General features: G+C 43.2%; 1 protein-coding gene across 1 annotated transcript in view; it reads left to right on the top strand.

Annotated features, from left to right (window-relative positions):
• The window catches only part of FYN (FYN proto-oncogene, Src family tyrosine kinase), an 81,233-nt gene that overhangs the window by 14,207 nt on the left and 43,144 nt on the right, over positions 1–23,882 (top strand). The window contains exon 2 of the mRNA XM_010561670.1: positions 10,302–10,436. The gene's annotated coding sequence lies outside the window, so the exon portion shown is untranslated. The remainder of the gene's footprint in view (positions 1–10,301; positions 10,437–23,882) is intronic.

The raw sequence follows: 23,882 nt of genomic DNA, 5'->3' as shown, positions 1-23,882 counted from the left end.
CATGGGTCTTGCAGGTCCCAGACCAAGGAGAGAGCCCAACAGTTGCTGCAAGACTGGGGCATCCCAGAACCGTGGATGAGAACAGCAACTGAGCTGGATAAAGAACTTCCATGCGTCAAAACTTCTTCCAGGTCTCTCAGTAAAACCTGTCAAACCTGGCACATGACTGTCAACAGAACTAAGGGCCTGTTTGCCTGGGAGTTTGCCATCAGTAAAGCCAAGTGTAAATTTACAGCACCCAACTACTTCGTAACAGTGCCCTGTATACAGAGTATGTTACCTCGCACATATCATGCATTAAATGTGCAAGAAGTTGCTGTAGCACAAGGAGCGTGCACTGAATTTCCACCTAGTGCTAACTGCCTGTGGTAAACCACAGTTTACCAAGCAGTCGTTCAGTTTTTCTTGCATCCCGTCTCTCAGCTTTACCACTTGGATTAGAGCACAGGTTCTAAAAAAGCAGGAATTTGAACCACACTATTTCCCTGCAAAATGTGTGCCATGCTGTTGTTACATGACTGAATTGTTGCATTTGTCTCTAGTTTCTAAAAGGAGGATTTTAGTAAGTACAGCAGGTCTACATATGACCTGGAAGAACCACAGATCACTAGGGTTAGAGAGGGGCTCTGGAGATCATCTACTCCAACCCTCTGCTCAAAGCAGGGTCAACTTAAAGTTGGTATCTCAGAGTCATGTCCAGCTGGGGGTTGAGTATCTCCAGCAATGGAGACTCCACAGCCTCTCTGGGCAAGCTGTGCCAGCGCTCAACACCCTCACAGTAGAAAAGGTTTTTTTCTTATGTTTAAACAGCATTTCCTGTATTTTAATTTGTGCCCATTGCCTGTCACTGGGCACCACTGAGAGGTCTTGCCTCGTCTGCTTTGCTGCCTTCCATGAGGTATTTATACACATTAATAAGATCCTCCTGAGCATTCTCTTCCCCAAGCTGAAAAGTCCCAGCTCTCTCACCCTTCTCTCATAGGAGGGATGCTCCAAACTCTTCACCATCTTTGTGGCCCTTTGCTGGATCCACTTAAATAAGTCCATGTCTCCTCTGTACTGGGGAGCCCCAAATTGAATCCAGCACTCCAGACGTGTCTTACCAGTGCTGAGTAAAGGGGAAGGATCACCTTCCTGAACCTGCTGGAAGTGCTGTTTCTAATGCAGGCCAGGATGCTGATGGCCACCTTTGCCATGAGGGAGCATTGCTGGCTCATGTTCAATCTGGGAAGACCCAGATTTTCTCCTGCAAAGCTGCTTTCTAGCTGGTCAGCCCTCAGCACATATCCCCAGCATGGGGTTATTCCTGCCCAAGCGCAGGATTTTGCGTTTCCCTTTAGTGAACTTCATGAGGTTCCTGTTGGCTCATTTCTCCAGCCTGTCAAGGTACCTGTGAATGGCAGCACAGCCATCTGGGATACCAACCACTCTTCCCAAACCTTCTGAGGATGCACTCTCTGCCATCATGTAGATCACTAATGAAGAGGTTAAACAGTATTAGCCCCACTATTGACTTCTGTATCAGCAGCAGGCCCCTTTTGCTACTGACATACCTGTGGAAACCCTTCTTGCTGCTTTTGACAGCCCTCACTGGATTCAACTCCAGGTGGGCTTTGGCTTTCAAAACCCTATCTGACCCTGCTTCCACCTCTTGTGCACTTCCATTTCATGTTCAAGTTTAGTCAGGCACTCCTTGTTCATCCATGTGGGCCTCCTGCTGCCTCTGCTTGACTCCCTGCATATTGAGATGGACCTTTCTGGAGCTCATAGGAGGTGATCCTTGAAAATCAACCAGCTTTCCTGGACCCCTTTTTTTTCTAGGGCTATATCCCACAGGATTCTTCTAAGCCGATCCCCAAAGAGGCCAAAGTCTGCTCTTTGTAAGGGTTGTGATCCGGCTTTTTGGAAAAAAAGACCATCCACCATCTCATGGTCAGTATAGCCCTTGCTGCCCCTGACCTGCACATCTCCTGATCCTTGTTTGTAACTGTAAGGTGCAGCACAGCATTTCCCATTGTCGGCTCAGTCACCTGTGTTAGGACATTATCATCAGTGCACTTCAGGAATCTCCCGGATTACTTGAGCCCTGCTGATTCAGGTTGGCATTTTCAGCCTTTTCTCACATTTAATATATCTGTGGCTGCTATTCCTTTGTGCAAACTGTTCGGTCGTTTTACATGATTAAACTTTCGAACCCCATCCTGAAATTATGTCCTGTGGAAAGCGGTTTGCAAAAGAAGGCTAAGTAAGTGAGGCCTGTACCAAAATGAAACATGTAACCCACCTAACATGTTGGTTTTTATTTCCTCCCCTTTTCTCACGCTTAAATGTAAAATAAGCATTATACTGTAGGAACCAGGCAAAGGCTAATTTCCCTCATTTGAATGTGAAAAGGAGCCCACATCCTTCCTGTGCCCTGCAAAGAATGCAAAAAAGACTTTACAGAGAAAACAGATGTACTAATATGTATCACTTGTTGGGGGTAGGGGGAATCCAGGGTGCTGCCATTAAAGCAATGCTGAACTTGCAAGAAAACAAAAGCACAGCATACACAATATAGTGCTGGGAAGTTGACAAAGTTGGGACTGTTTTCTTTTGCTTGCATTTATGCTCCTGGCATCTGAAAAACTGCTCTGAAAAAATATATACAAAAGAAAACATGTAGCCTCATTTTTCACACTGAAGAAAACCTTAACTGAAGATGGTTAAGTGCCCAAATACGAACAAAAAGCAGAAGGGCAGCCCAGCCTTAGGGAAATCTTCTACATTTCAGAGTCAATATTGCCTTGCCAGAAGAGTACACTACTGACATCATAAACAAAACAAACATAACTTTTTGAAGTATCCCTTGATTTTATTTATATTTTTAACTCCCCTACCTCTCTAACACATAAATATGAAAGAGTTCGTCCTGTCATCTCACAAAAAAAGCAGGATATAGTGGGGAGGGGTTTAATGGTTTTTAATGGTTCTCTATCTTCCCTGCTAGAACAGCATGGAAGATAGAGAGCAAATGAACTCTGGATGTTATTTCTACAGCTATGCAATCCAGTTCAGAGTACTGTCCTCTCCTGACCCATCTGTTTATCCCTTCCCAAGAACTTCGGCAATGAGCAGTCAGCACTGACCAGTCAGCTTGCATATCCGCTAGTGCTCAAAACTACCCAAATTTGGCAACCTGCCTGATGCAGATTTGGCTCTGTAGTTGTATAGAGTCTCTTGCCAGCTTTTAGCTTGCAGACAGGAGGCAGTTGCATGTGGCCATTTATAATTTTTTATATACATGTATTGTTAGTCACAGTAATAAATAGGATAAGTATAAGAGAATACTTGAAAGTTTCCTTTTAAAAGGCTAACTCAGACTTCCTAAATTAAAAACTGGTTTTGCAAAAGCAGAGAAATGAAGCATAGCAGTCAGGTTTCTTTGTTCAGCAGTGGTAGCTGGGTAACATCCAAGGATGGGTGCAGTGCTTCATGAAGGTGTTGTGCGGTTTCCCTAAATGCAGCACAATGGCCATTTTCTTACAGCCTGCAATACTAAGGTTCAGGACCACAACAAAGACCCTTCAAAACTGGCGCTTCCTGCTTGATGTACTGTTTGCATCTTTGGGAAGTGTTCTTAATTCACAGGAGTTTTGAAACTATGGCATTGACACAAAAATACCCAGCCATGGATAAGACAAGCTCAATAACCTTGAAAAGAGAAATGTTAAGCCCGCTTACCTAAATCAGTTACATAAATGTGAATGTAGTACAATGGTTTGAGGTGTTTGAATTGCAGTTTAGCTGGAGGCTTGTTTTGTAGGGTCAGGGTAAATAAAATCTTGGCCTTGAACTAGTATCTGTGTTTTGGAACAAACATCTCAATGCAGCACACTGCAGAAGGAAGGAAGCAGAATAGAAACTAGATCATTTTCCTTTCCTTCATTATTTGTTGTAAGTGTAGTTTTCTTACGTATGGAATACACATTTCCTGTTGTAAAAATATTGTAACGGCCTGCAGTAATCAAACAACTGATAACCTACTGTTGCTGAAAACTGGAGTCATATTAAATGAGCATGTTTTAGAGGGAAGTGTTCAAAGCCTGCAGATGATCGGACCTCTTGTGCTATGAAAAGATGGTGGGTGTGAACTACATAATAACTGCTACGATTGTCATAACAGCTGTAGCTTTGCAGTATGGAAGAAATAATAAAGTTTAACTCTTCATACTAATGGCAGTGTAAAGATATGGGTGCATTTGCTTCTTGCTTTTTGTTTTGTATCATCTATGGAATTAGACAAAATCATGTGAGTATCTTATCTTCTCTTTTTTACGTGCCTTAATCCTAGAGTACAGGGGCTTTATTTATCTCTGTCTACGGTAATGCTGGTTTGTAACCCTATTCCACAAGTTGTCTTACAGCATCATTAAGTCCCAGCTGCACTAACTGAACTGTCTCTGTACTGTGGTAACAGCCACAGTGGTGGGAATCCAATTTAATAACAGAATCATCAATCAGATCACCTAGTCCTACACCCCTACCCTGGTCAGGGACATCTTCCACTAGACCAAGTTACTTAAAGCCCCATCCAACATTAAATATTTACAATGATGGGGCATCCACATCTTCTTTAGGCAACCTGTTCCAGTGTCTCATCACACTCATCATAAAAAAATTTCTTCCAATGTCCAATCTAAATACACCCTCTTTCAGTTTAAAAATGTTGCCCCTTGTGCTATAACCACAGGCCCCAGTAAAAAGTCTCTCTCCCATCTTTTTATAAGCCTTCTTCAAATATTGAAAGGTCGCAATAAGGTCTCCCTAGAGCCTTCTCTTCTCCCAGCTGAACAACGCCAACTCTCTCAGCCTGTCTTCATAAGAGAGGTGTTCCAGCCCTCTGATCATTTTGTGGCCCTCCTCTGGAGCTGCTCTAGCAGGTCCAAGGTCTTGTGCTGGGGACCCCAGAACTGGATGCAGTACACCAGGTGGGGTCTCACGAGAACAGAGTAGAGGAGGAGAATTACCTCCCTTGACCTGCTGGCCACGCTTCTTTTTATGCAGCCCAGGATATGATTGACTTTCTGGGCTGCAAGCATACATTGCCAGCTCATGTTCAATTTTTCATGCACCATTGTCCCATCCCCAAGTCCTTCTCTGCAGGGCTGCTCTCAATCCCTTCATCCCTCTGTCTGTGCAGATACTGGTGATTGCCCCGACCCAGGGGCAGGACCTTGCACTTCATAGAATCATAGAATCATTTAGGTTGGAAAAGACCTTCAAGATCATCAAGTCCAACCATCACCCATGCCCACTAAACCATGTTCTGAAGTGCCTTGTCTGCGTGCTTTTTGAATACCTCCAGGGGTGTTGACTCAACCACTTGGCCTTGTTGAACCTCGTGAGGTTCACAGGGGTCCACTCCTCAAGCCTGTCAAAGTCCCTGTGGATGGCATCCCTTCTCTCAAGTGGACCAGCTGCACCGCTCAGCTTGGTGTCATCTGCAGACTTGGTAAGGGTGCACTCAATCCCACTGTCTATGTCATTAATAAAGATATTGAACAGTACCAGTCCCAATATGGACCCCTGAGGGACACCACTTGTTACTGATCTCCATTTGGACATTGAGCCATTGACTGCAACTCTTTGGATATATGGCCATCCAGCCAATTCCTTATCCATCGAATAGCCCATCCATCAAATCCATATGTCTCTAATTTAGAGACAAAGATGTTGTATAGGACTGTATCAAAGACCTTACAGAAGTTGTGATAGATAGTAAACTTTTTATTTTGGTTAAAGGCTTCTTCTCATTCCTAGTATCAGAAAAATGTTTCAACCATACTTTTGCATCTTGACAAATGCTTTAAAAAAATATAACATGACAGCATGAGAAATTCAAGGAATTCCTTAGGAAGTTCAGTGGTATTTTTGATCAGCCTTTGTCCTCTGACTCTCTAGAGCCATGACCCCAAAGTTTTCTTTCTGGAAGATTCCGCAAGGAGCGGGACACCACGTGCTCCAGGGACTAAAGTGTTTGATAATTCCTGATGATTGGTGGTCTTAAAACTCTTATTCCCTGAACATCACAACGTTTACGCAGGTCCCCACATAGCTGAAAAGGTCCTGCAGCCTCTGATGGTCAGCCAAACTGTGGACCACACTTTGTGGTCACATTTTGGGAGCAGGTCACATAAAGGGTGGGAGATGAAGGACAAAAGTCTTTTTTTTTCCTTTGTGTAGGGTGGTTTGATGTTCTAGGTCAAGTAGTTTCAGTGGCTGTAACACATGATCACTCTTCTCTCAGAGACCATGATTCTTATGGACACTAAAAGTGGTAATTTTTATCTTTCTCTTCATTGTGGTCAGATAGCAGATGTGGACTTATTGTAGTAGAGTGACCCACACAAGTAGCTGCTGAAAAGGGAAGTGAGAATCCATTTCTTCACAAGACTTTCTCTTCTTGGAAGCACTCTAGGCACACAGAAAGGGGAAGCCTTGAGGATCTTGTCTGGTTTTTGCATGATACCATTACAGACAACCTGTCTGCATGGACTGATGGGGAGCTGGGGGAATGGAAGAAAAGGAAAGTTGTGAGTAGCAGAGGTGGAAGCCTTTCTTAGGAGAGGAGATAAAAGAGGGAGGAGGGAATAAGCTTGGGATCTGTTTCTTCATTCTGTTTTCATTGTATAAAATTGAGGGATGAGACACATTCAACACTGGTATTTTCCCTTATGAGTTCTGAAAAACTCTACCATTGATGTATGGCTTTTTCTCTTCTCCTTTAATATAGAAGTTATTTCAGGAGCAACAGCAACCAGGTAGAGAAGAAAATCTTTAGTTTAATCTTTTATTTTCAAGATAGTAATTGTGGCTTCCTTGATATGTTTTCCTACCATAATTCATCTTTCCCTTGGAAAAAATATCCCCAGTTTCTATTCTTGCAGTCCCTGTCAGTGTTGCCTCAATGTTCTCTGATATCGAACTATGCAACCTCAGAGCTGCTAAAGCTTGAGCATTTAAATGAGTGGCAAGGCAGGAAAGTTTCATCCTGACAATCATACTGAAAGCAGGTCCATGTAAACCCCTAAATGTTAGAAGAGTAGGAGAGAAGGAAGAAGAGCAGCATGCTTTAGGGTGAGGGTACTATGTTAGGAACCCTGTTGAAAGTACTATGACCATAAAGGACTGAATTACACAGTTCGTGGGGTTTTAGATTAATATCCTCTATGGAACAGATGTTTCATGCCTTTTATGTGCAAAGATCCAATTATATATACAAGTCAGGTAAATTTAAGTTATAAATGAAATGCTGTGTATACATCCAAATGATACTTTAGAAACATCTTGGTTGTCCCTTTCTTAGACAGCATGTAATAGTTTTGCTGCTGAGAGGTAAGCATGTGTTTGGCTAGGGTTTGGGTTGTGCTTTGTTTTCTCTTGCTTTTTTCTTCAGTGAGGAAAGGAGATTGGGTAAAACTCTTTTCTGGTCTCTGTTGACATCAGCACATTCGATCTGCCTGCGTCCAAAAGAATTATGTCAAAGCAATTGCCTGCATTTGTTTCTTAGCGTGTTCTCCAGCAGCAGTGTCGCTTGAGGGTCAAACTGGAATACATTAAACTGGAATTGGGGCAGAAACTGCAGCCAGCCTCAGGTCAATGATGCCTCTTGAGATTTGTGAAAGTGACACTTCTGGGGTTCATTGCATTAACTTCCATAGCATTTCTGCATCTGGTCTGGCTGACTTACAAAGGCAGATGGGGTGGTTAGTCTCACATTCTCCCATTTAATTCTTTCTTTGTGTGTCTGGAGTAAAAGGACGAGCCTCGCATCTGACTTATTTCTTAGTATTTCAAAAAAGATTTTTTAAATCCATGTATTAAAGCTGTTTGCTTCTATGTAGTTTCTATCACTTATGTTTAGGGAGATAACCGCAGTTACTTCATTTGTAAAAATAAATTTGTGGATTCTAGCCTATGTGATCTTTGTAATGGTACATCTTTTGACATAAGCAAGCCTTTACAAGGCTTAAAAACACAGTTGCATACATGTTTAACAGAATATCCTAATCCTGTAGGGTATAGCTGGGGTTGTGCCAAAGGAAGAGCGAGAAAAATGCATCAAGGAGGACAGAAAGTATTAAGATGCAAAAATGCACAATTCAAACTGTACTTTAGCAGGCTCTGATTCATCTTCTCTTAGTAGCTCTGAAACCTTGCTTTTGATCAGCTTTCCCAAAACTCTTGCTCTTCTAGTGACTAAGGAGTTGCCGCTCACTGTTTTGAGTCTTGAGATCTGTTGATAGGAATACCAGGTATAGCAGAGACCAGGTGGTGGGGTGTGTGTGAATGCATGTGCACATATATATACACACACTTGGACAGGCCTTTTTCCTCCCTAAAATTTTCACAAGATTTCTTGCTTTAGTTCACTTGCAGAAGTTTTGTACTACAGTAGTTTACTTAAGATGGGATGTTTCTTTTATGTTTGTAACATAGCACCAAGATTTTACTATGCTATGTATGCTGTGTTTTAGCAGATATCACTTAATGAAAGTGATGGAAAGTTTGAAAAACACATTTTTTCCCACCTGTTGAACAGAAAAATATCTGTAGAATCATAATTGCATATAATTAAATGTTTGTATGAAATAATGCCTTCTAAATCTTTGGAGTGGCATATGTGAACCAATGCTGAGCTCAAGTAATTGAGATTATTTTATCTGTTTTATTTGCAGAATTTACACTGCAGCATTCAGTCATAAGTGCGTTCATTCCAGAAGCTTAAAATGAGCTGATGCCAGCAACGGGCACAAATCAAACACTCCCCAGCCTTCACCACTCCTGCACATTGACAGGATTAATACTTTCTGGCCAAAGGCCCAGGTTAAGACAGACAGCACGGACAAAAAAGCTTGCACTGTGTCCTTAAAAAAACCACCAAACTTAAATATTGGCAGGCTGTGGGATGAAGAAAATTCAGCAGCCAGGGCACCCCACTGAGCACATGGTCCTTAGGAGCCCACCTGCCAGACCTCACCCTTGGGACGCAGAGCCAAAAGCTTTCTTGGCAGCACCCAGTTCCCTCAGCAGGGTGAGGGGAAGGAGAAAACCTGTGGATATCCCGAGTGAGCTGGGAGGTGCCTGCGGGAGCGGTGCTCACGTCCACCCACCCCGCTTAAAGGCACTAACTCGTTTTCCTGAAGAAGGTAGCTAGTCCATCAGTTCATCCTGAAAGGGTGAAGTTGGGAGAGGAAATATCTGTGAGGTATGGAGGACTCCTTCCCTGAGCCTAATTCTCTGAGGTCACCCTCTGTGGCTAGGAGATCCTGGGATGGAATCCCAGGCAGATCCCTGGGATGAGATCCCAGCAGCAGGTAGCAGATGAAGTGAATTGCTGAAGCAAGGAGTCGCAGATACTCTCTCAGCAGCAAGAGCTGTAATAACCCCCATCAGTTTCCTAAAAGTTGTTTCCTTGGCATCTCAGTATGAGGAGCTTTGCACAGTGAGGTTTTGTGCGGAACCAGGTGCTGGGAATTCAGAGACGGCTGCCTGCACGTCCTGCAGAAGATGGACAGTTGGGTGTCATCCGTACTTAGATGGCACCTCAACCCCAAAAGTTTGGGGTTTCCTCTGGAGATATTTTGTAGGCCATGAGCAGGAAGGCTGCCAGGTTTACTACCCTGAGAGGGGAGGCTGTGTTTCTTAATGGAAACACAAAGCGCTGTCTGATGCAGCGACCACCCGCCTGACCTCCAGCTTTATGCAGGCAGTGGATCTCACCCGAAGGAGCTCCTGCTTCCTGCCTAATAACCCAAGCTGCATGGGTGTGCGTCCTTTTCAGATCAAGCACGGTTATTTTCACAACTTTGCAGAGATGGACAGTACATCACAACCCGTGGTGTAAAGGGTTAATTACTGGTTAATTGCCCATAACAGATCATTGCTGAAAAAGCAAAACAAAATTGCCTGTTCACAATCTGGATTGGATTTAGTTTCCAGTTCCAGTGCGTGTTCCACCTTTGCTAGATTAGAGCCTGCTCTTATCAAATTTATTCCCCATACGAATATTCCTGTACTGTGAACAAAATAACAAAATTCCCTTTAAGCTTTTTGTTTATAGCAAAACCTTCTGCTACCCAGTGTTTTCAGCTCTTTAATCTCTCTCCCCTGAACACTCTTCCAATTTTTCCAACACTTTATTTGAAAACTGGAGCAGCAGAACCTAATACATTATTCACGGAGCAGAGGAATGAGAGCCAAATACAGCATCACCGTAACCTACCTACTCATCTTTTGATTTTCATCTGTTTGTACAGCTGAGGCTCGCATTAGCCCTTTTGGCCACAGCCTTGTGTGGGGAATCTATGCCAAGCTGATTGCCTCCCAGGACCCCCGGTCTCATATTCAGTCTCTGCTTTGGAGGATAGAGTCCTCTCTCTCCCTCTCATCCTGTAAGTACGGCCTGTATTCTTTATTCTAATAAGGTGATTCTGCAGTTGTCCATATTAACACCTAAGCTGGTCTCTCCCATCTTTCTACAGATCCCAGTTGCTCTGTGTCAGGCTTGCCCTTTCGTTGGTTTTTTTTTTTTGCTGTCCCCAGTCTTGTATCTAACCACAATGACTTAACTTTAATCCAAGTCACTGATAAGGCTATTAAATAGTAAAGGGATGATCACCAACACCTGTGGAAAACCAATAGGAACCCATCTGTTTGCTAATAAATAGTTTCCCATTTACAGTTACACTTTGGCTTCCTCCATTTATCAACTTTTTAATACATTTAATAAGATTGTGGGCTTAAAAGTGACTTCAGTTTAAAATATGTTTGAGATTTTTGCCTGGCCTCATACAGTGATCCCCACCTATGGAGTCCTGCTCTCCATGTACAGATGGAGACACTCCATACAAGCTTCAAAGCATTCAGTTTCTCCATAAAGATGTTCTACAGAACAAGTCAAATGACTTAAGACTTGTAATACTGTCAGCAACGCTGCCTTCGTCAATTGAACTTGTAATTTTTGCAAGAAATGACATCAGATTAGTTTGACAGGATCTGTTTTCCTTAAAGCCAAGTTGATTGACTTTAATTATAGAGCTTTTTTTTTTTTTTTTTTTAATATTTTAATTAATTGAGTCCTACGTTGGTTGTTCTATCCTATGCAAAATACTGGAAACTCAGCTAACTGGCCTGTAATTACTTTCTACCCTTCTTAAACAGTGGCCCAACATGAGACTTCCTCCTGCCCCTGCTCCTTCCCCAGGGGCCCAGAACTGCTTTAGAGGCAGCAGTAGCAGCTCCAAGGCTAGCTCTCTAAAACCTTCTGAGACAAGTTTATTTCTAGCAACTAATCTGAAACACCTTGAACTGTGTATCTGCTGCTTAGCGTACCCTCTCCAAGGGCTGCTGTGGTGGGAAGTTATTTCCTCGTCATCATAAACAGATCATCTGGCCTTTTAGCTGTGTGCTAATCAGAAATATTTATTGAATAACTTCTGCCACTGTCATATTGTTATGAACAATCCTACCACTTTTATTGTTTAGGATTCATCTTTCATGATCTCTTTAGAAAAACAAAAAATTATATATCTCTGATTCTATCTGCCTTAATTTTTCCTAGTATCTTCTTGTGTCCTCTATACAGTCTTTTTTTATTTTTTAGCTTTTTTTAGCTCTTTTGCCCTTTCCCCCTTCACTTATTGGTTTTGTACATAACATTTTATATGTTTTTTCACTTCCCTGGTAAACCCAGCTGTTGGGGTTTTTTGTTGTGTGTTATTTTTATCTAGCCCAGTCTTCTTTTCATGGTTGTAACACTGTAGGCATTTAGGAAATGTCTTAAACCATTCACAGATGTCAGCAACTTTCTGTACGTTCTGTCTTTAGCCTGATTTGACTCCCATCCACTATAGTTTTGTGAAATTGCCTCTCAGAAAGCACACAGCATGATTTTAATTTACGTATGTATGAAGAGCACATGTTCACATACTGCATAAAATTTTACTAGTCTGGATTTGATCGCAGACGTCAGTTACCTGCACAGAAAGTGTTGGTCCTTTTCAGGCAGTTCAGGTGTATCTACATCGTACAACCAGCGGTAAGTTGTGCTCGTGCCGGCACTGCAGCTCCTGCCTGTGTTTGCCGTCCCTGGCTGGGGCAGGGAGCAAGTCAACAGGTTCTGCTGTGCGTGGCGTGGTAGGGTGACCACTGTGGGGTTTAGCTGTGTGCGGTGGAGTTTAGCTACGTCCCACAAGCTCTTCTTCACGTTGTGGTCATCGTGCTGTGAACTGCTCCTGAATTCTCTGTTCCCTTTGATGCTGCAAGGCCTATATTGTATATGACTCATTTTGCTAATTGGCAAGAGCTTTAGTTCACAGGGTTAGGAAGGCTGATCATTCCTTTCAATCAGGAGTTAGTAACTTGTCATTAGTAGCCTTTTGGAAAGTACAGGCGTGTTTTAGTGCTAGTGACATAAGGTCTCCAGCATAAATAACACAAGGGGGCTTTTTATACTTGTATATAGGTGTTGAAGAAGCCCATCATCCTGTGCTCTGCAGTGATTCCAATGGTCTGTAACAGATACCAACTAATACCCCACCTTGGGTGTATCTTGATTCATAAATATCCAAGATTACTTACTTCCAAGTCATCAGTCACTCGGACAGACGTCATTTGTGATATGTAGGGCCTGTCAACTCCCCTCTTCCATTTGGACTTCTTAAATTGGCTACAACTGTTTCTTTTAATAGTCTAATAATCTAAATGTAGCTATTATTTTTCAGGAGTATTATTTTGCATTGCTACTATGCAGGCAGAGGGTTTATCCATTTTTTCAGACGCTTGTAATTGGCATATAGGCATCTGAAAAGGGTCATCTTCTTACAGCCTCTGCTTTGGTTAATGTTGTTCTTTATATCATGGTTTTGTGCTGAACGTGCTTTTGGTTGCTTATTTAACCTGACTCGCCCAGCCAGCCTGGCTTACAGAGTGTGCATTTGTTTGCTGTCAGGGGGTCACTTTCCCTTTACAATATGATCCACAAATCTGACATCTGTCCCCTGTGCTGTTCACCTAGTTGTTAACTTCAGCAGCCTTCAGGTTTTTGTCTTTTTGTGCTAAGAAATGGGGAGGAAGTCCAGACAGGATCTCCAGATCTCCTGAATTGTCGACAGTTGTGTAGTCCACGAAAAGTCACCTCCAGTGAAACCATGCCTGTCTGCTCCAGATTACCATCCAGTCCTGCAGTTCTCTTTTGTGTCTTAAATACAAAGAAACAGAGAAACCTCTGTTGACTGCCTCTTCCTCACGCACCACTCTTTTCATTCTGCTGATGTGGGTGGTTGGAGCCATCCTCAGGGGAACTTTAGGTCCGTGCTTTTCAACTGCTCTTGCTCAGAGAACCAAACTGGGGAGGGCGTGCAGGCAGAGTGAGGGGGAGCTCGAACACCACGAGCAAAATGGTGCCACAGCATCCAGGGGATGTGTATTTACTTGGTCATGTGTGTGCTTTGGGCTTGTGGACCACCTGATGATTTATGGGCCCCAGAGCTCTCTGGATCACCAGTCAAGGAACACCACTGTAGATAATCCTGTGTGCTAGGTTAAGCAAACATCCACTTGGGCAAATTTCCACACTCTGTTCTGTGTGACTAACAAGGTCTTCAGGTGGGTTTTTAGAGGTTTGCACATGGACCTTCATTCACAGGCCAGATTTAAAGTACAGTTTCTTCTCCTAAGCATATGAACCTTGAGAAAGAATGAAGGAGGGAGAGAAAGAAATAAAGAAATCACACTTCCTCTGGCTTGAGCAAGGGGGGCTATTAAAAAGTGTTTGCATCTGCTGGTTTGGTCACTCACTAAGTAATAGAAAACCAGACTGAGACTCACCCATCCTCCTGACCAGAGGCAGTGCCATGCCTGCCAGATACTTGTCTAGCCTTCACGTTGCCTTAGGCAATCTATTCCAGGTTGTTTTGCTGTCCTTGCCAGTAGAAAGGATTTTCTTCCCTGACACCTAGCCTAAATATCCACAGCTTCCATTTAGTCCGTTATTTCAATGTGACTTCCTGCTTAGGCCACAAAGGATTAAAGTAGGACCTTCTGTGGCTGCGCTGAGGAGATTGCAGTAGCTTTAAGATAAAGGACCAGGTCATGGACCTGTAGCTTAGAGTCACTACACATGACCATCCCTTGCAGATCATTCCCTGGGCAGTATGTGTAATGACCTTAGGTTCATGATGAAATAAAATTATCTCTTCTACTTGCCCTCAGAGGTGGACAGAAAGCTTAAAAATAGATCTACCATATGCTTAGTGATACTTAGGTATTTTGATCAATGTGGAAAGGCCCTCTAGCTGTTTGCTGGCTTCCTTTGGAAAATGCTCACTAACCCAGCAGAATCTATTTTTCATGGCCCTTAGCTGGCATTTGATCCCTTTTTAAGCCCTATCTTCTCTGGTTAAGAGAAGGCACTTTCCCTCATGATTTTTCCCACCATCACCTCTTTTCTAAACTCCAAGTCTCAACCCTTGAAGTACCTGTGATGTTCTCCCATGTTTCTTGTTCGCTCATTCTTCTCCAGACTGTGACATTCTGATTCAAGCAGTGCAGCCACCTAAGAGTCAGGGCGGGCTGTGGGATTAATCACCAAAAATGAAAACTCATCAGTCCTACAACTATATACACTGATGCAAAGACAAAGAGGACAATACATTGAGGAGAGAAGGCATCTGTCCAGCATTGTTGTTTTGTATTCCCCTGTTGCTTCTGCTGGTATCTTGAATGCTGGTATCTTTTCAAGAGACAGAGGGAGACAGAAAGAAAGACAGAGACAGAGAGGAGCAGGCCTTTTGGGGCATAGGTCCATGTGTATCAGTTTCAGTACTACCTCCTAGAGTTCCCTGGGGTAGCAGTGGGATGTAGGCAACCTCGTTGGTCTTTGTGATACTGCAGGGTCCACTCTGAGCCGAGCAGTATTGCTCCACCTTTGGAGACAGGGATTTTGCTGTGAGTCACTGGTCATCAACAGAAGCCAAGGAAGGGGACAGTAGCTGCTCTTTTTCCTCCCATTCTTGTGGATTCTGCCTCAGTTCCCCTCCTGTTACTCATCCCCTCTCTGCCAATTGCCCCATCCAGGTTTGTGTACATTTTTTCTGTTTCTAGGGGCATTTCCCAGCTTTTTGGCACTAGTGACTGTGTGTGGTTAAAAGGAAGGGGAGACTGACCATAGACTTCCTAGAAGACATCCCTCATGGCACAGATGCAGCTTGCGGCAGCACAGGATTGTAGAATATGGGGTTTGTAGGGTAGTTGGCAAAACAGAGTTGAGAATCGCTGATCCGTGTGGCCTCGTGGTTGGACTGTATGCATGAATGCTGTCACTCTTCTGTAAGAGGGAATGCAAGTTAGGACCTGTCTCCTTCCACATCCCATTGTCCAGGGTGTTTTTCACTACCATCTCAGCCTCCCCCTCTCTGGTTTTCCAGATTTCAAAATCTCGGCTAAAAATGGACTAGATGGTAATGTGTCGTCTTTGTAATCCTGGCAAATTCATCTCCAGGCAGTATCCAATTCTTGCCTGTCTGGTTAACCTGGCTTAACCTGTGTGCCTCTGAAGTTATTTTCTGGACCAAGAACATCACATTTTACTCAGTGTGGCGGGTTGACCCCGGCCAGCAGCTAAGCCCCCACCCAGTCGCTCGCTCACTGCCCCCCAGCAGGGTGGGGGGGAGAATCGGAAAGGCAAAAGCAAGAGAACTCATGCTTTGCGATAAAAACAGTTTAATAAGCAAAGGAAGTAAAAAGAAAACCAGTGGTGCAAAGGCACTCACTCACCACCTCCCACCAGCAGACCGATGCTCAGCCAGTCTCTGAGCAACGGCTGCTTTCAAAAAACTCAGCTTTTATTGCTGAGCACGACATCATATGGTGTGGAATATCCCTTTGGTCAGTTGGGGTCAGCTGTCTCAGCTGTGTCCCCTTCCCAACCTCTTGCCCACCCCCAGCCTACTTGCTGCAGGGGCAGATTGAGAAACAAGTCTTGTGCAAGCACTGCTCAGCAACAGCTAAAACACTGGTGTGCTCTCAACACTGCTTTGGTCACAAACCTAAAGCGCAGCAGGGTTAGGGCTGCTATGGGGAAACTTAACCCCATGCAGACCCAGTACACTTACCTAAGCTGTCACACAGAAGTAAGCTGTCATGATGCACTGAAACCACAGTGGCAACAGCTGGGTTTGAGAAAACAGGTCTCACTAGTAGCACTTTTTTGTGTGTGTAAGTGTAGGCAGAGTTTTCGTGTCTTCCCATTACTGAGGTAGTCAGTACCTTCAGTGCTCTGGTTGTTCGCTGGCCTTTGTCACCATGTGGTTGCCACCTTGTCTGGGCTCTCTACCTGTAAGCATCTTTGTTGTTGTAGCTGAAGCCAGTTGCAGTGATGATGAGAAGACTGGGGATTTCTTTGTGAGCTGGCCACAGGCAAATTTTTACTCCTATTTAGGAAGGAGAGTATTTTTATCCCAATGTAACTGGACAAATAAGGAATTTAAATAACACTTCTAAAATATTAGCAGTAGCAACCTTGGTGAAATGAGAGCCCCTTTGGGAGGGAGCGGCATCTGGAATGGTCTTGAAGTAAGTCATCTCCTGATTTGAGATGCATCTTCCTCCTATTTTCTTGCTGTCACATCCTCCTACTTCTTCAGTCACAAAACAGAAATCAGACAAGGTGGAGAAGAGGTTAGTTTCGTTTGTGCATAGGCAAAGGGTGGGGGGCGGTGAGCAATGGGTTTCTTTAGAGAAAATCTTTTTCTATGCCTCTTACATATTCCAAAGAAGCAAACAGGCAGAACTTCTATACCAGTCCCTTTCCCTTTCCCCCCTTCCTTCCCTGCCCGTCCTGATTCACATTTTGCATTCTGCTCCATGCTGCTCCCATACTGCGGATCAGATGAACACCCATTAATCCCAGGTAGATTCTAAAAATAAGAATGGAAAGAAAAAAAACCAGAACAGTGTGAATCAACCTGCAATCATCTTTCTGTTCTCTTAACAGGGGAAAAGAAAGAGGAAATCAGTGGAGACACTGTTTCACTTCTCTTTCCAAGATAAAATGATTCTGGCATTTGCAGCAGTTGTTCTCTTGACACAGGTTTTCTAATTTATATACTTATAAAGGCACTTTAAAATTTAGGCACATTAGCTCAAAATGCTTATGCAGACCATACACCCACTTCTCTCGGCTCATGAATAGAGCTATCACAAGCAGCCTGATGAAGGAGGAATGTAGCTTGAAATTACACTATTGAATTTACATGGTGTTCTCATGTGTTACTCAGAAGCAAGGATAGACCCTTCCTTTGGGGGGTTTAACTGTAGAGTAAGCAGTGTGTTTACTGTGTGTAGCTGCTGCCTTTAGCTGTTAATTCCAAAGCTTCCTTTAACTCGTTTTAAGCACAAAAAAAAAAAGAAAAAAAAAAAGGAAAGAAATCCTATGTGCAGTTTTCAGTCTGACTTGCTCTTCGGTTTATGAATGTAAAATCTGCAGGCCTTCCTTTTCAAGTTAGCTATATGTAAGCTTCTTTCTTTTAGATTACAAGTGAAGTTTGGATGTTGGTGGGAAAAGAAAAAATCACAGGAGAACCTCTCCTCAGAACTGATCTTCCTGTGCTGTGTTTTTCTAGGGCATCTTTTTTTTAAAGTAATAAAAGCCCTGAGACAGCACAAGGTGTAAGTCAGTTACTGTTGCTTTAAGAGATTGGAGGGTGAGACTCTGCTTTAATCGTTTCTTATGTTTTGTTCTGGTTTGGTTTTGCTGAAAGGGATGTATCGCAGAGAGTGGAAAAGAATTCAGTGGTTTTTGAAAAAGAGGAGGCCATGGCATTCACAGGCTCAGCTGGCAAAGAAGCTGCAGAAAACCGAAAGGGTGGCGACGTGTCCTTTTGTGGGCAGTGTGGAGCGTTTGTCTCCTCTTCTTGCACCGGTTGCATGGGGGAGCTTTTGATTACAGCTGCTCGAACAGCCACATTGTGCTAATGCATCTTCTTGTCGCCTCGCCAGGTGACCTCCCCACCAGCCAGCGACCAGCCAGTCCCACCACCACAACTGTCCCTCAAACAAGCACCACACCTGGACACGGTTATTGTCCCTCCTGCCCAGCTGGAACGCTGACTTCTTTTTTTCTCCCTAGCTTGTAATAAATGTATTGTGTAGATACATAGATAAGAAATAGATTGTCTAGATTCTAATAAATCTCTTGCCGGGCAGGGACCATACCCCACCAGCAGGACGATGGATCTGTTTGTGAAGACATTCATTGCACTTTCTTCCTGGCATTCGGTGGCCACCTGCCCTGCCCCATGGACAGCTGTGCTCACAACCTCTGGCAGAAGCCAAGAGTCTGGTTGTAGTTCAGTGAAATCGCTGGTCCTGGCCTCCGAAGCTGGCTGAAATTAAATGGGCAAGAAGAAGCCCAAATCTTCATCTCTCATAACTGACTTGTAGTTCAGGTCCCAAAGGGGAAAAAGAGGGAAGGCAAGCACAGTGCTATACTTTGCAGACATGTGTTACAACTTAAACATCGTCTGTAGTGTCAGGAAGCTGTCATTTCCAAGGCCACATCCCCAGTCACTCAGTAAATGGGGAGGAACAGCAGGGCAGAATATGGCACTTCAAAGCTCCTTGCAGGGTCTGCTCTTCTCATGGCAGCAGGAGCTGCTCCTTTTCCTGAATCCCTTCTGCCACCACTGTAGAAGACTTCTGAAGCAACTTTATGCTGACAAGAAACAATAGTAAGAGCACTCCAGCACTGTAAAAGGCATTTGCTTTGAGCCAGAGCAGTATGGCAGCAGGAGCTCATGTAAGACTGCTCTTCCTACTCCTCCGGCCATGGATATCCATTGACACTGGGCAGTGGCCTGACTTTTGACTGCTGCAGACAAACAAGCAATTAGGCTGCTGAGATTTTTCTGCTCAGCCCACTAAAGCAGAATCCAGGAGTGAAGCATTAAAGGACTGCCTTCAAAAATCAAAAGAATGCAGCCCAGGCATTTTTCAGTGCTGTTTTTCTCATGAAAATGCTGTTTCAATGCAGTCATTGATGCTGATACATACTTGACTTGAAGTTTTGCCCTGGTGTTTCTGGGCTTTTGTTCAGGAATACCATATTGTGTATGTGAGATTTTCTGCGTATCTTTAATAGCAACAGGACATCCAGTGGTAGTACTGCGTCTTCTCTGATTTACATTTTTTAATGCAGTATGACAGTTGTGGTGCACATGTAGATTTGCAGGCATTCTACACAAATCCCCAGTCTCCAGTCTCTTTCAAGGCTGAACCAGATCTATCACACTGCAGTAAAATTCTATTCTTTCTATATCAGGCCAGTAGTATAAAAATTATATGTATATGTATAGTAACCTGCAGCCCACAAGCCTGAGAAATAATGAATAACACCCAAGAGTTCGAATTATTTTACAGTATTTGTTGTATCTTTCTGACCTGCTTTATGATTCCTAAAAATTGTGGAATCACTCGTCAAGCTAGAAAGAAGGCAGTCCTCTGAAAGGTCCCAGAGTTAATAGATAAAAACAAAAATAACACAACAAATGTTGCTATTTTATTCCATCTGTTGAGTTTGAATTGCCTTGAAACTGACACAGAATTAATTCTGGAAATCCAAAATCCTCCCATCAGCATAGATATAAGTCAAAGAGAGGTCAGCAAGCAGACAGCATGAGAATTACTGACCTACATAGGACTAGTTTTAAGTGCCTATTTGTTGCCTAACTTGAAATGCCTTCCTAACGACCTGTAATGGTCAAAGTGAGTGAGCAAGACTTTTCTGAAAATTGGGGGTCTTAATGTGTCTCAGGCTTGTGTTTCAAAGTATGTACTCCATCAGTTTCTCTCTAGGGAGCTACTAATGGTGGCATGGAAAGTAAGACATTTCAACTTCAGGGTAAGTTTCTGTGTTGTTTATTCCCCCTATCCAGCCTGCAGGAGGCATTCCACAGAAAACTAAAGTCTCTTTTAAAAATTCTTGTAGTTCTTATTCTTGGAAAGCCTTTTCTGTCCCTCTTGCATCTTCACGGTAACTCAGAATGTGACATTTTGAATATTAAATCCTACTGTAGCTCATGAAATTTGGCTTATTTGATGTCACAGACTGATACTTCTGTGGTGCTTTCAACAAAACGTAAAACACCAAGAAGATATCCCTTAAAGAATATATTTTTCACAGCCATGCTGGATGCAACCCTTGGTTTGATTAACAAGCATGTTTGTCACGGTCCACTCGGTGGATTCGTGATGGTTCATTTGCTACGATCTCGAAAGTGCAAAATTAAGGTGACCAACACCAAAGGGGATAGCAGTAATCACACAGTAAAACTTTATTGTATTGCCTGTGAGGAGGCACGCGATAGTTAGAGATGGGTGAAAGAAAGGAGAAAAGTAAAGTTAAGTTTAGAGAGAGGAGGAAGAGAGGTTATAGCTACCACCGCTGATCTCACGACGTCCTAACGGTCCCGGGTCCAGCTGATGCTGCGTCGTCGATCGTCGTGGTCCTTGGTGGGGAAGCTTCAAACTTCCATTGTTCAGAAGTCATCTTTTATGCTTAGTAACACACCTTGCTCCACCTCTGCCTCAGGAGTCTCCACCCTTCTCAGAATACAATTATCATATCTCCGCCCTTCTCGAGCGAGGCTATCACGCAGGCACGGGGTCAGTGTCCGAGGCATGGTTAGTCTTGGAGGTGGGCAGCCTTCGACCAGGAGGTGTGTTTTGGTATTGTAATGAAGCAAAGTTCGTCTAAAGTTCATGATTTCTTCGTCGGTGTTACGCCAACAGTGGCAATTCATCCTTTTTGACAGTAGCTATGCGGTTATCTCTAACGGTTCCAGCCAGGTACCCTCCAGGAGCCTTGTACCGCACATTCTGTCCTTGGGACCGGCCGCTGCGCTCCAAACAGGCCGTTGTCAGGTAGCGTACTGTTCATGTTCCTGATGACGATGTTGAGACAATGCTGATTTTCTGGCCGACTCTTACAATGTTCACCACAGAGACTGAATAAAAGCCAAGGATTTTGTTCTTCTGATTCCCTTTTAACATAACTGTTTCTTAACACAGATTTCCTGCTGGTGCTTTCCAGACAAGATTTGTTAGATTTGGTCAGAAAAAGACAGTTGACAGTTACCAGTCATCCAGTCTTTCCCTTTCGTGTCTTGCACTGAAAGAAGTTCTCCTAAAAATATACCATCAAATTTTATTCCAGAGAAAACCAGGAGGAAGGACAATGTGCCCTGCTGGGTCTGAACCTGCTCCATATCTCTGCAGCAGGTTGGAGCCCTCTCCCGTGGTGGTCTCTTTTCCTACAGAAGGGGTTGGAGGACAGAGACCATGGCATGGATAGGAAGGTGCAGAACAGGCAGGTTTTTCCTTGCATCTCCCTGTACCCCTCTCTCAAGCATTTTAGAGACCCACTTTCTCCTACAATACCCAAAAAATCAGGTTCTGAAGAGGTACCGTAACTCAGAGTTTCAGCTGTGAGTTGCAAAATCTCATGGAAAATCTTCTGATGTTCTGAAGGAGTCAATTTACACCAGTCTTCCTCACATCCATCTTTTCCTGATGGCTTACAACTGCAGAAGCTAGATTAAGCAAAGGCTTACCAATACTTTTTGCTTTTCAAATATCACGTGTTGGAGCTTTTACTTTTCAAATAGAAGTATGAAAAATTTACCTTTCCTGGTACTCCTGGACTTTTCCTAGGCTTTGATTAGCTAACAGAGGACTGCTTTTGTTTCTGTTAATGGAGTGGATGTCTGGCTTTGGCGGGTGTTTCAGTCTTGGCTTCCATTTTGTATCAAGAACTGACAGAAAAACTGAAAGAGGGTGATTTACGATGATAATAATAATAGTGTTAATAACATCTCCTTAGCCTTCATCTGTTTCCTAACTGAAAGTAATTAAGGTGCTATGACTATGTAAATAATTAATAATTATATGATTTATGTTATAACTTTGTCGAATAACATTTCCACCATGTGGGAGGAAACTACTATTCTGGTTAGGCTGATGTTGGATTGCTTGCAGTGTGAATGTTGGAGTCCAAGAAACATAGCAAGGACAGGAAAGGAGACAAATAACATGATGGTTATTTTCATGTGTCTCTAAGGAAGTATCAAAAACCATGTAAATGTTTTAAGTTTTCATGAAAACACATGTTTTATATTGACCATAAAAACACAACTTTAAAATAAACAAATTCAACTTGCTTGCATTAGAAAAGTTCATTTTAATTAGGCTAGTTACATACCTTTTAACAATACCAGTGTCAAATTATGACAATGTTGCGTGACCCATAACTCACACATCTGAGAAATGCTGCTTTTCCTAATGGAAATGAATAAACCTTGTTCCTTTACTGTAAGTTGCGCAGCATATTGGATGGACAATGTTGTGTGCTCGTCCCTAGAGAGTTTAGTGTAAAACAGCTCCAGATTTTGTTTGGTGATCTCAGAGCTGGCTGAATAACTCCAGCCTTCCACAGCTTCAAATGCTGACATGCAGGGAGATGAGACTTTCGGATATTAAAAGCCTGCTCTGTGATACTGAAGGAGATTAGTTTTTGGAATCCGTTCATTGACACAAAGGCCAATGCTGAATGGAGGCTATATTTATTGTCTATGAAACCCCTGAGTTAGCTGAAATCACTTTAAGCATGTACATGCATACATGTATTCTCTCACATTTAGCCAACTCCCCATGATGCTGGTTTCTTTGAGACAGGAACAGACAACTTTCAGGGACTTGGCTTGAAAAGATGTGTGCATGTAACACCCTCTGTCACATTTTACAAGAGGCTACAATCAAGCAGTCTTTACGCTCGGATTGTCTAGACACTGTGACAAAGCGGGAGAGGGCAAGTGAAAGAAAAAGCCCTTTTTGTCAGTCATTCACTTTGCATCAAATTCTCCTTCCCTGTGTGCTGCCATTGCCAGCAAAAAGATGAAGGGAGCAAAAACCAAACAAAAATCAAGAAACTGACAATTTGCTGGTTTTCTATTCATATCATTCCTTATAAAAAGAAATCCACAAACCATTATTTTTCTGAAACTACCTGTACATATGTATACCATCTCCTGATTTATTAACCTCTTTCAGAATTAATACTTTGAACAAATTTTTTTTTTTTGTAGCTGATTTGTTGTTTTAACTTTTTCCTCATCAGTGTGTAAATGAAGTATGTAGGGCTGTCTTGTCAGCACTTGTAAATTGGTATGCGAAATCTTCCCAGATTTCAGTGGAGATTTTTCTCCCTGCTCAGCTGAACGTTTGTGAATGAGCAACAAGAAAACCCCTTTCCACTCACCACTCCCCAGATTTCATGTTTCCCATCTTTTTTTCCTTTCATTCTTTCATTTTCTTTTCTACTTTTTCCCATGAAAACACACGGGAAAAAATAAGAGGAGAAACAGAGTTGGGAGGGGAAAGGGAGGAGGCGGTAAGAGTTTCACAGGGAGGTAAGTTTGCAAGCCAACAGAAAGGCTGCTGAGATTCTTCTTTAAATAGTAAAGCCTGCATATCACTTAACTGTTTTGAGGTGAATAAGCCTATGTTCCAGCACTTGTACCTTTTAACCAGTCTGCTTTAAAGGCTCACTCTTCCCTGTTTGGATGGTCAGTGCCTCTCTCTGCCCTTTCTCTCGAGCTGGGATTTCCCTCGTGGCATCTCCCATGTAGCATTTGCTCGCTACCCGTGTTTTGCTCTCCGCGCACCGGAGGAATGCTCCCGCAGAGGCATAGCAGGGTCCAAGCAGTGAGTCCCAGACCCATCCCTCCCACCCGAAGCCTCCCTGGGCTCTGCCCGTGCTGACAGCAGTGAGACGAGCCGTCGCC

The sequence above is a fragment of the Haliaeetus leucocephalus genome, unplaced genomic scaffold (genome assembly GCF_000737465.1).
Source record: "Haliaeetus leucocephalus isolate CR32 unplaced genomic scaffold, Haliaeetus_leucocephalus-4.0 Scaffold149, whole genome shotgun sequence".
NCBI lineage: Eukaryota > Metazoa > Chordata > Aves > Accipitriformes > Accipitridae > Haliaeetus > Haliaeetus leucocephalus.
Note: the sequence above shows the minus strand (reverse complement) of the source record. Positions and strands in the feature narration are given on the sequence as shown.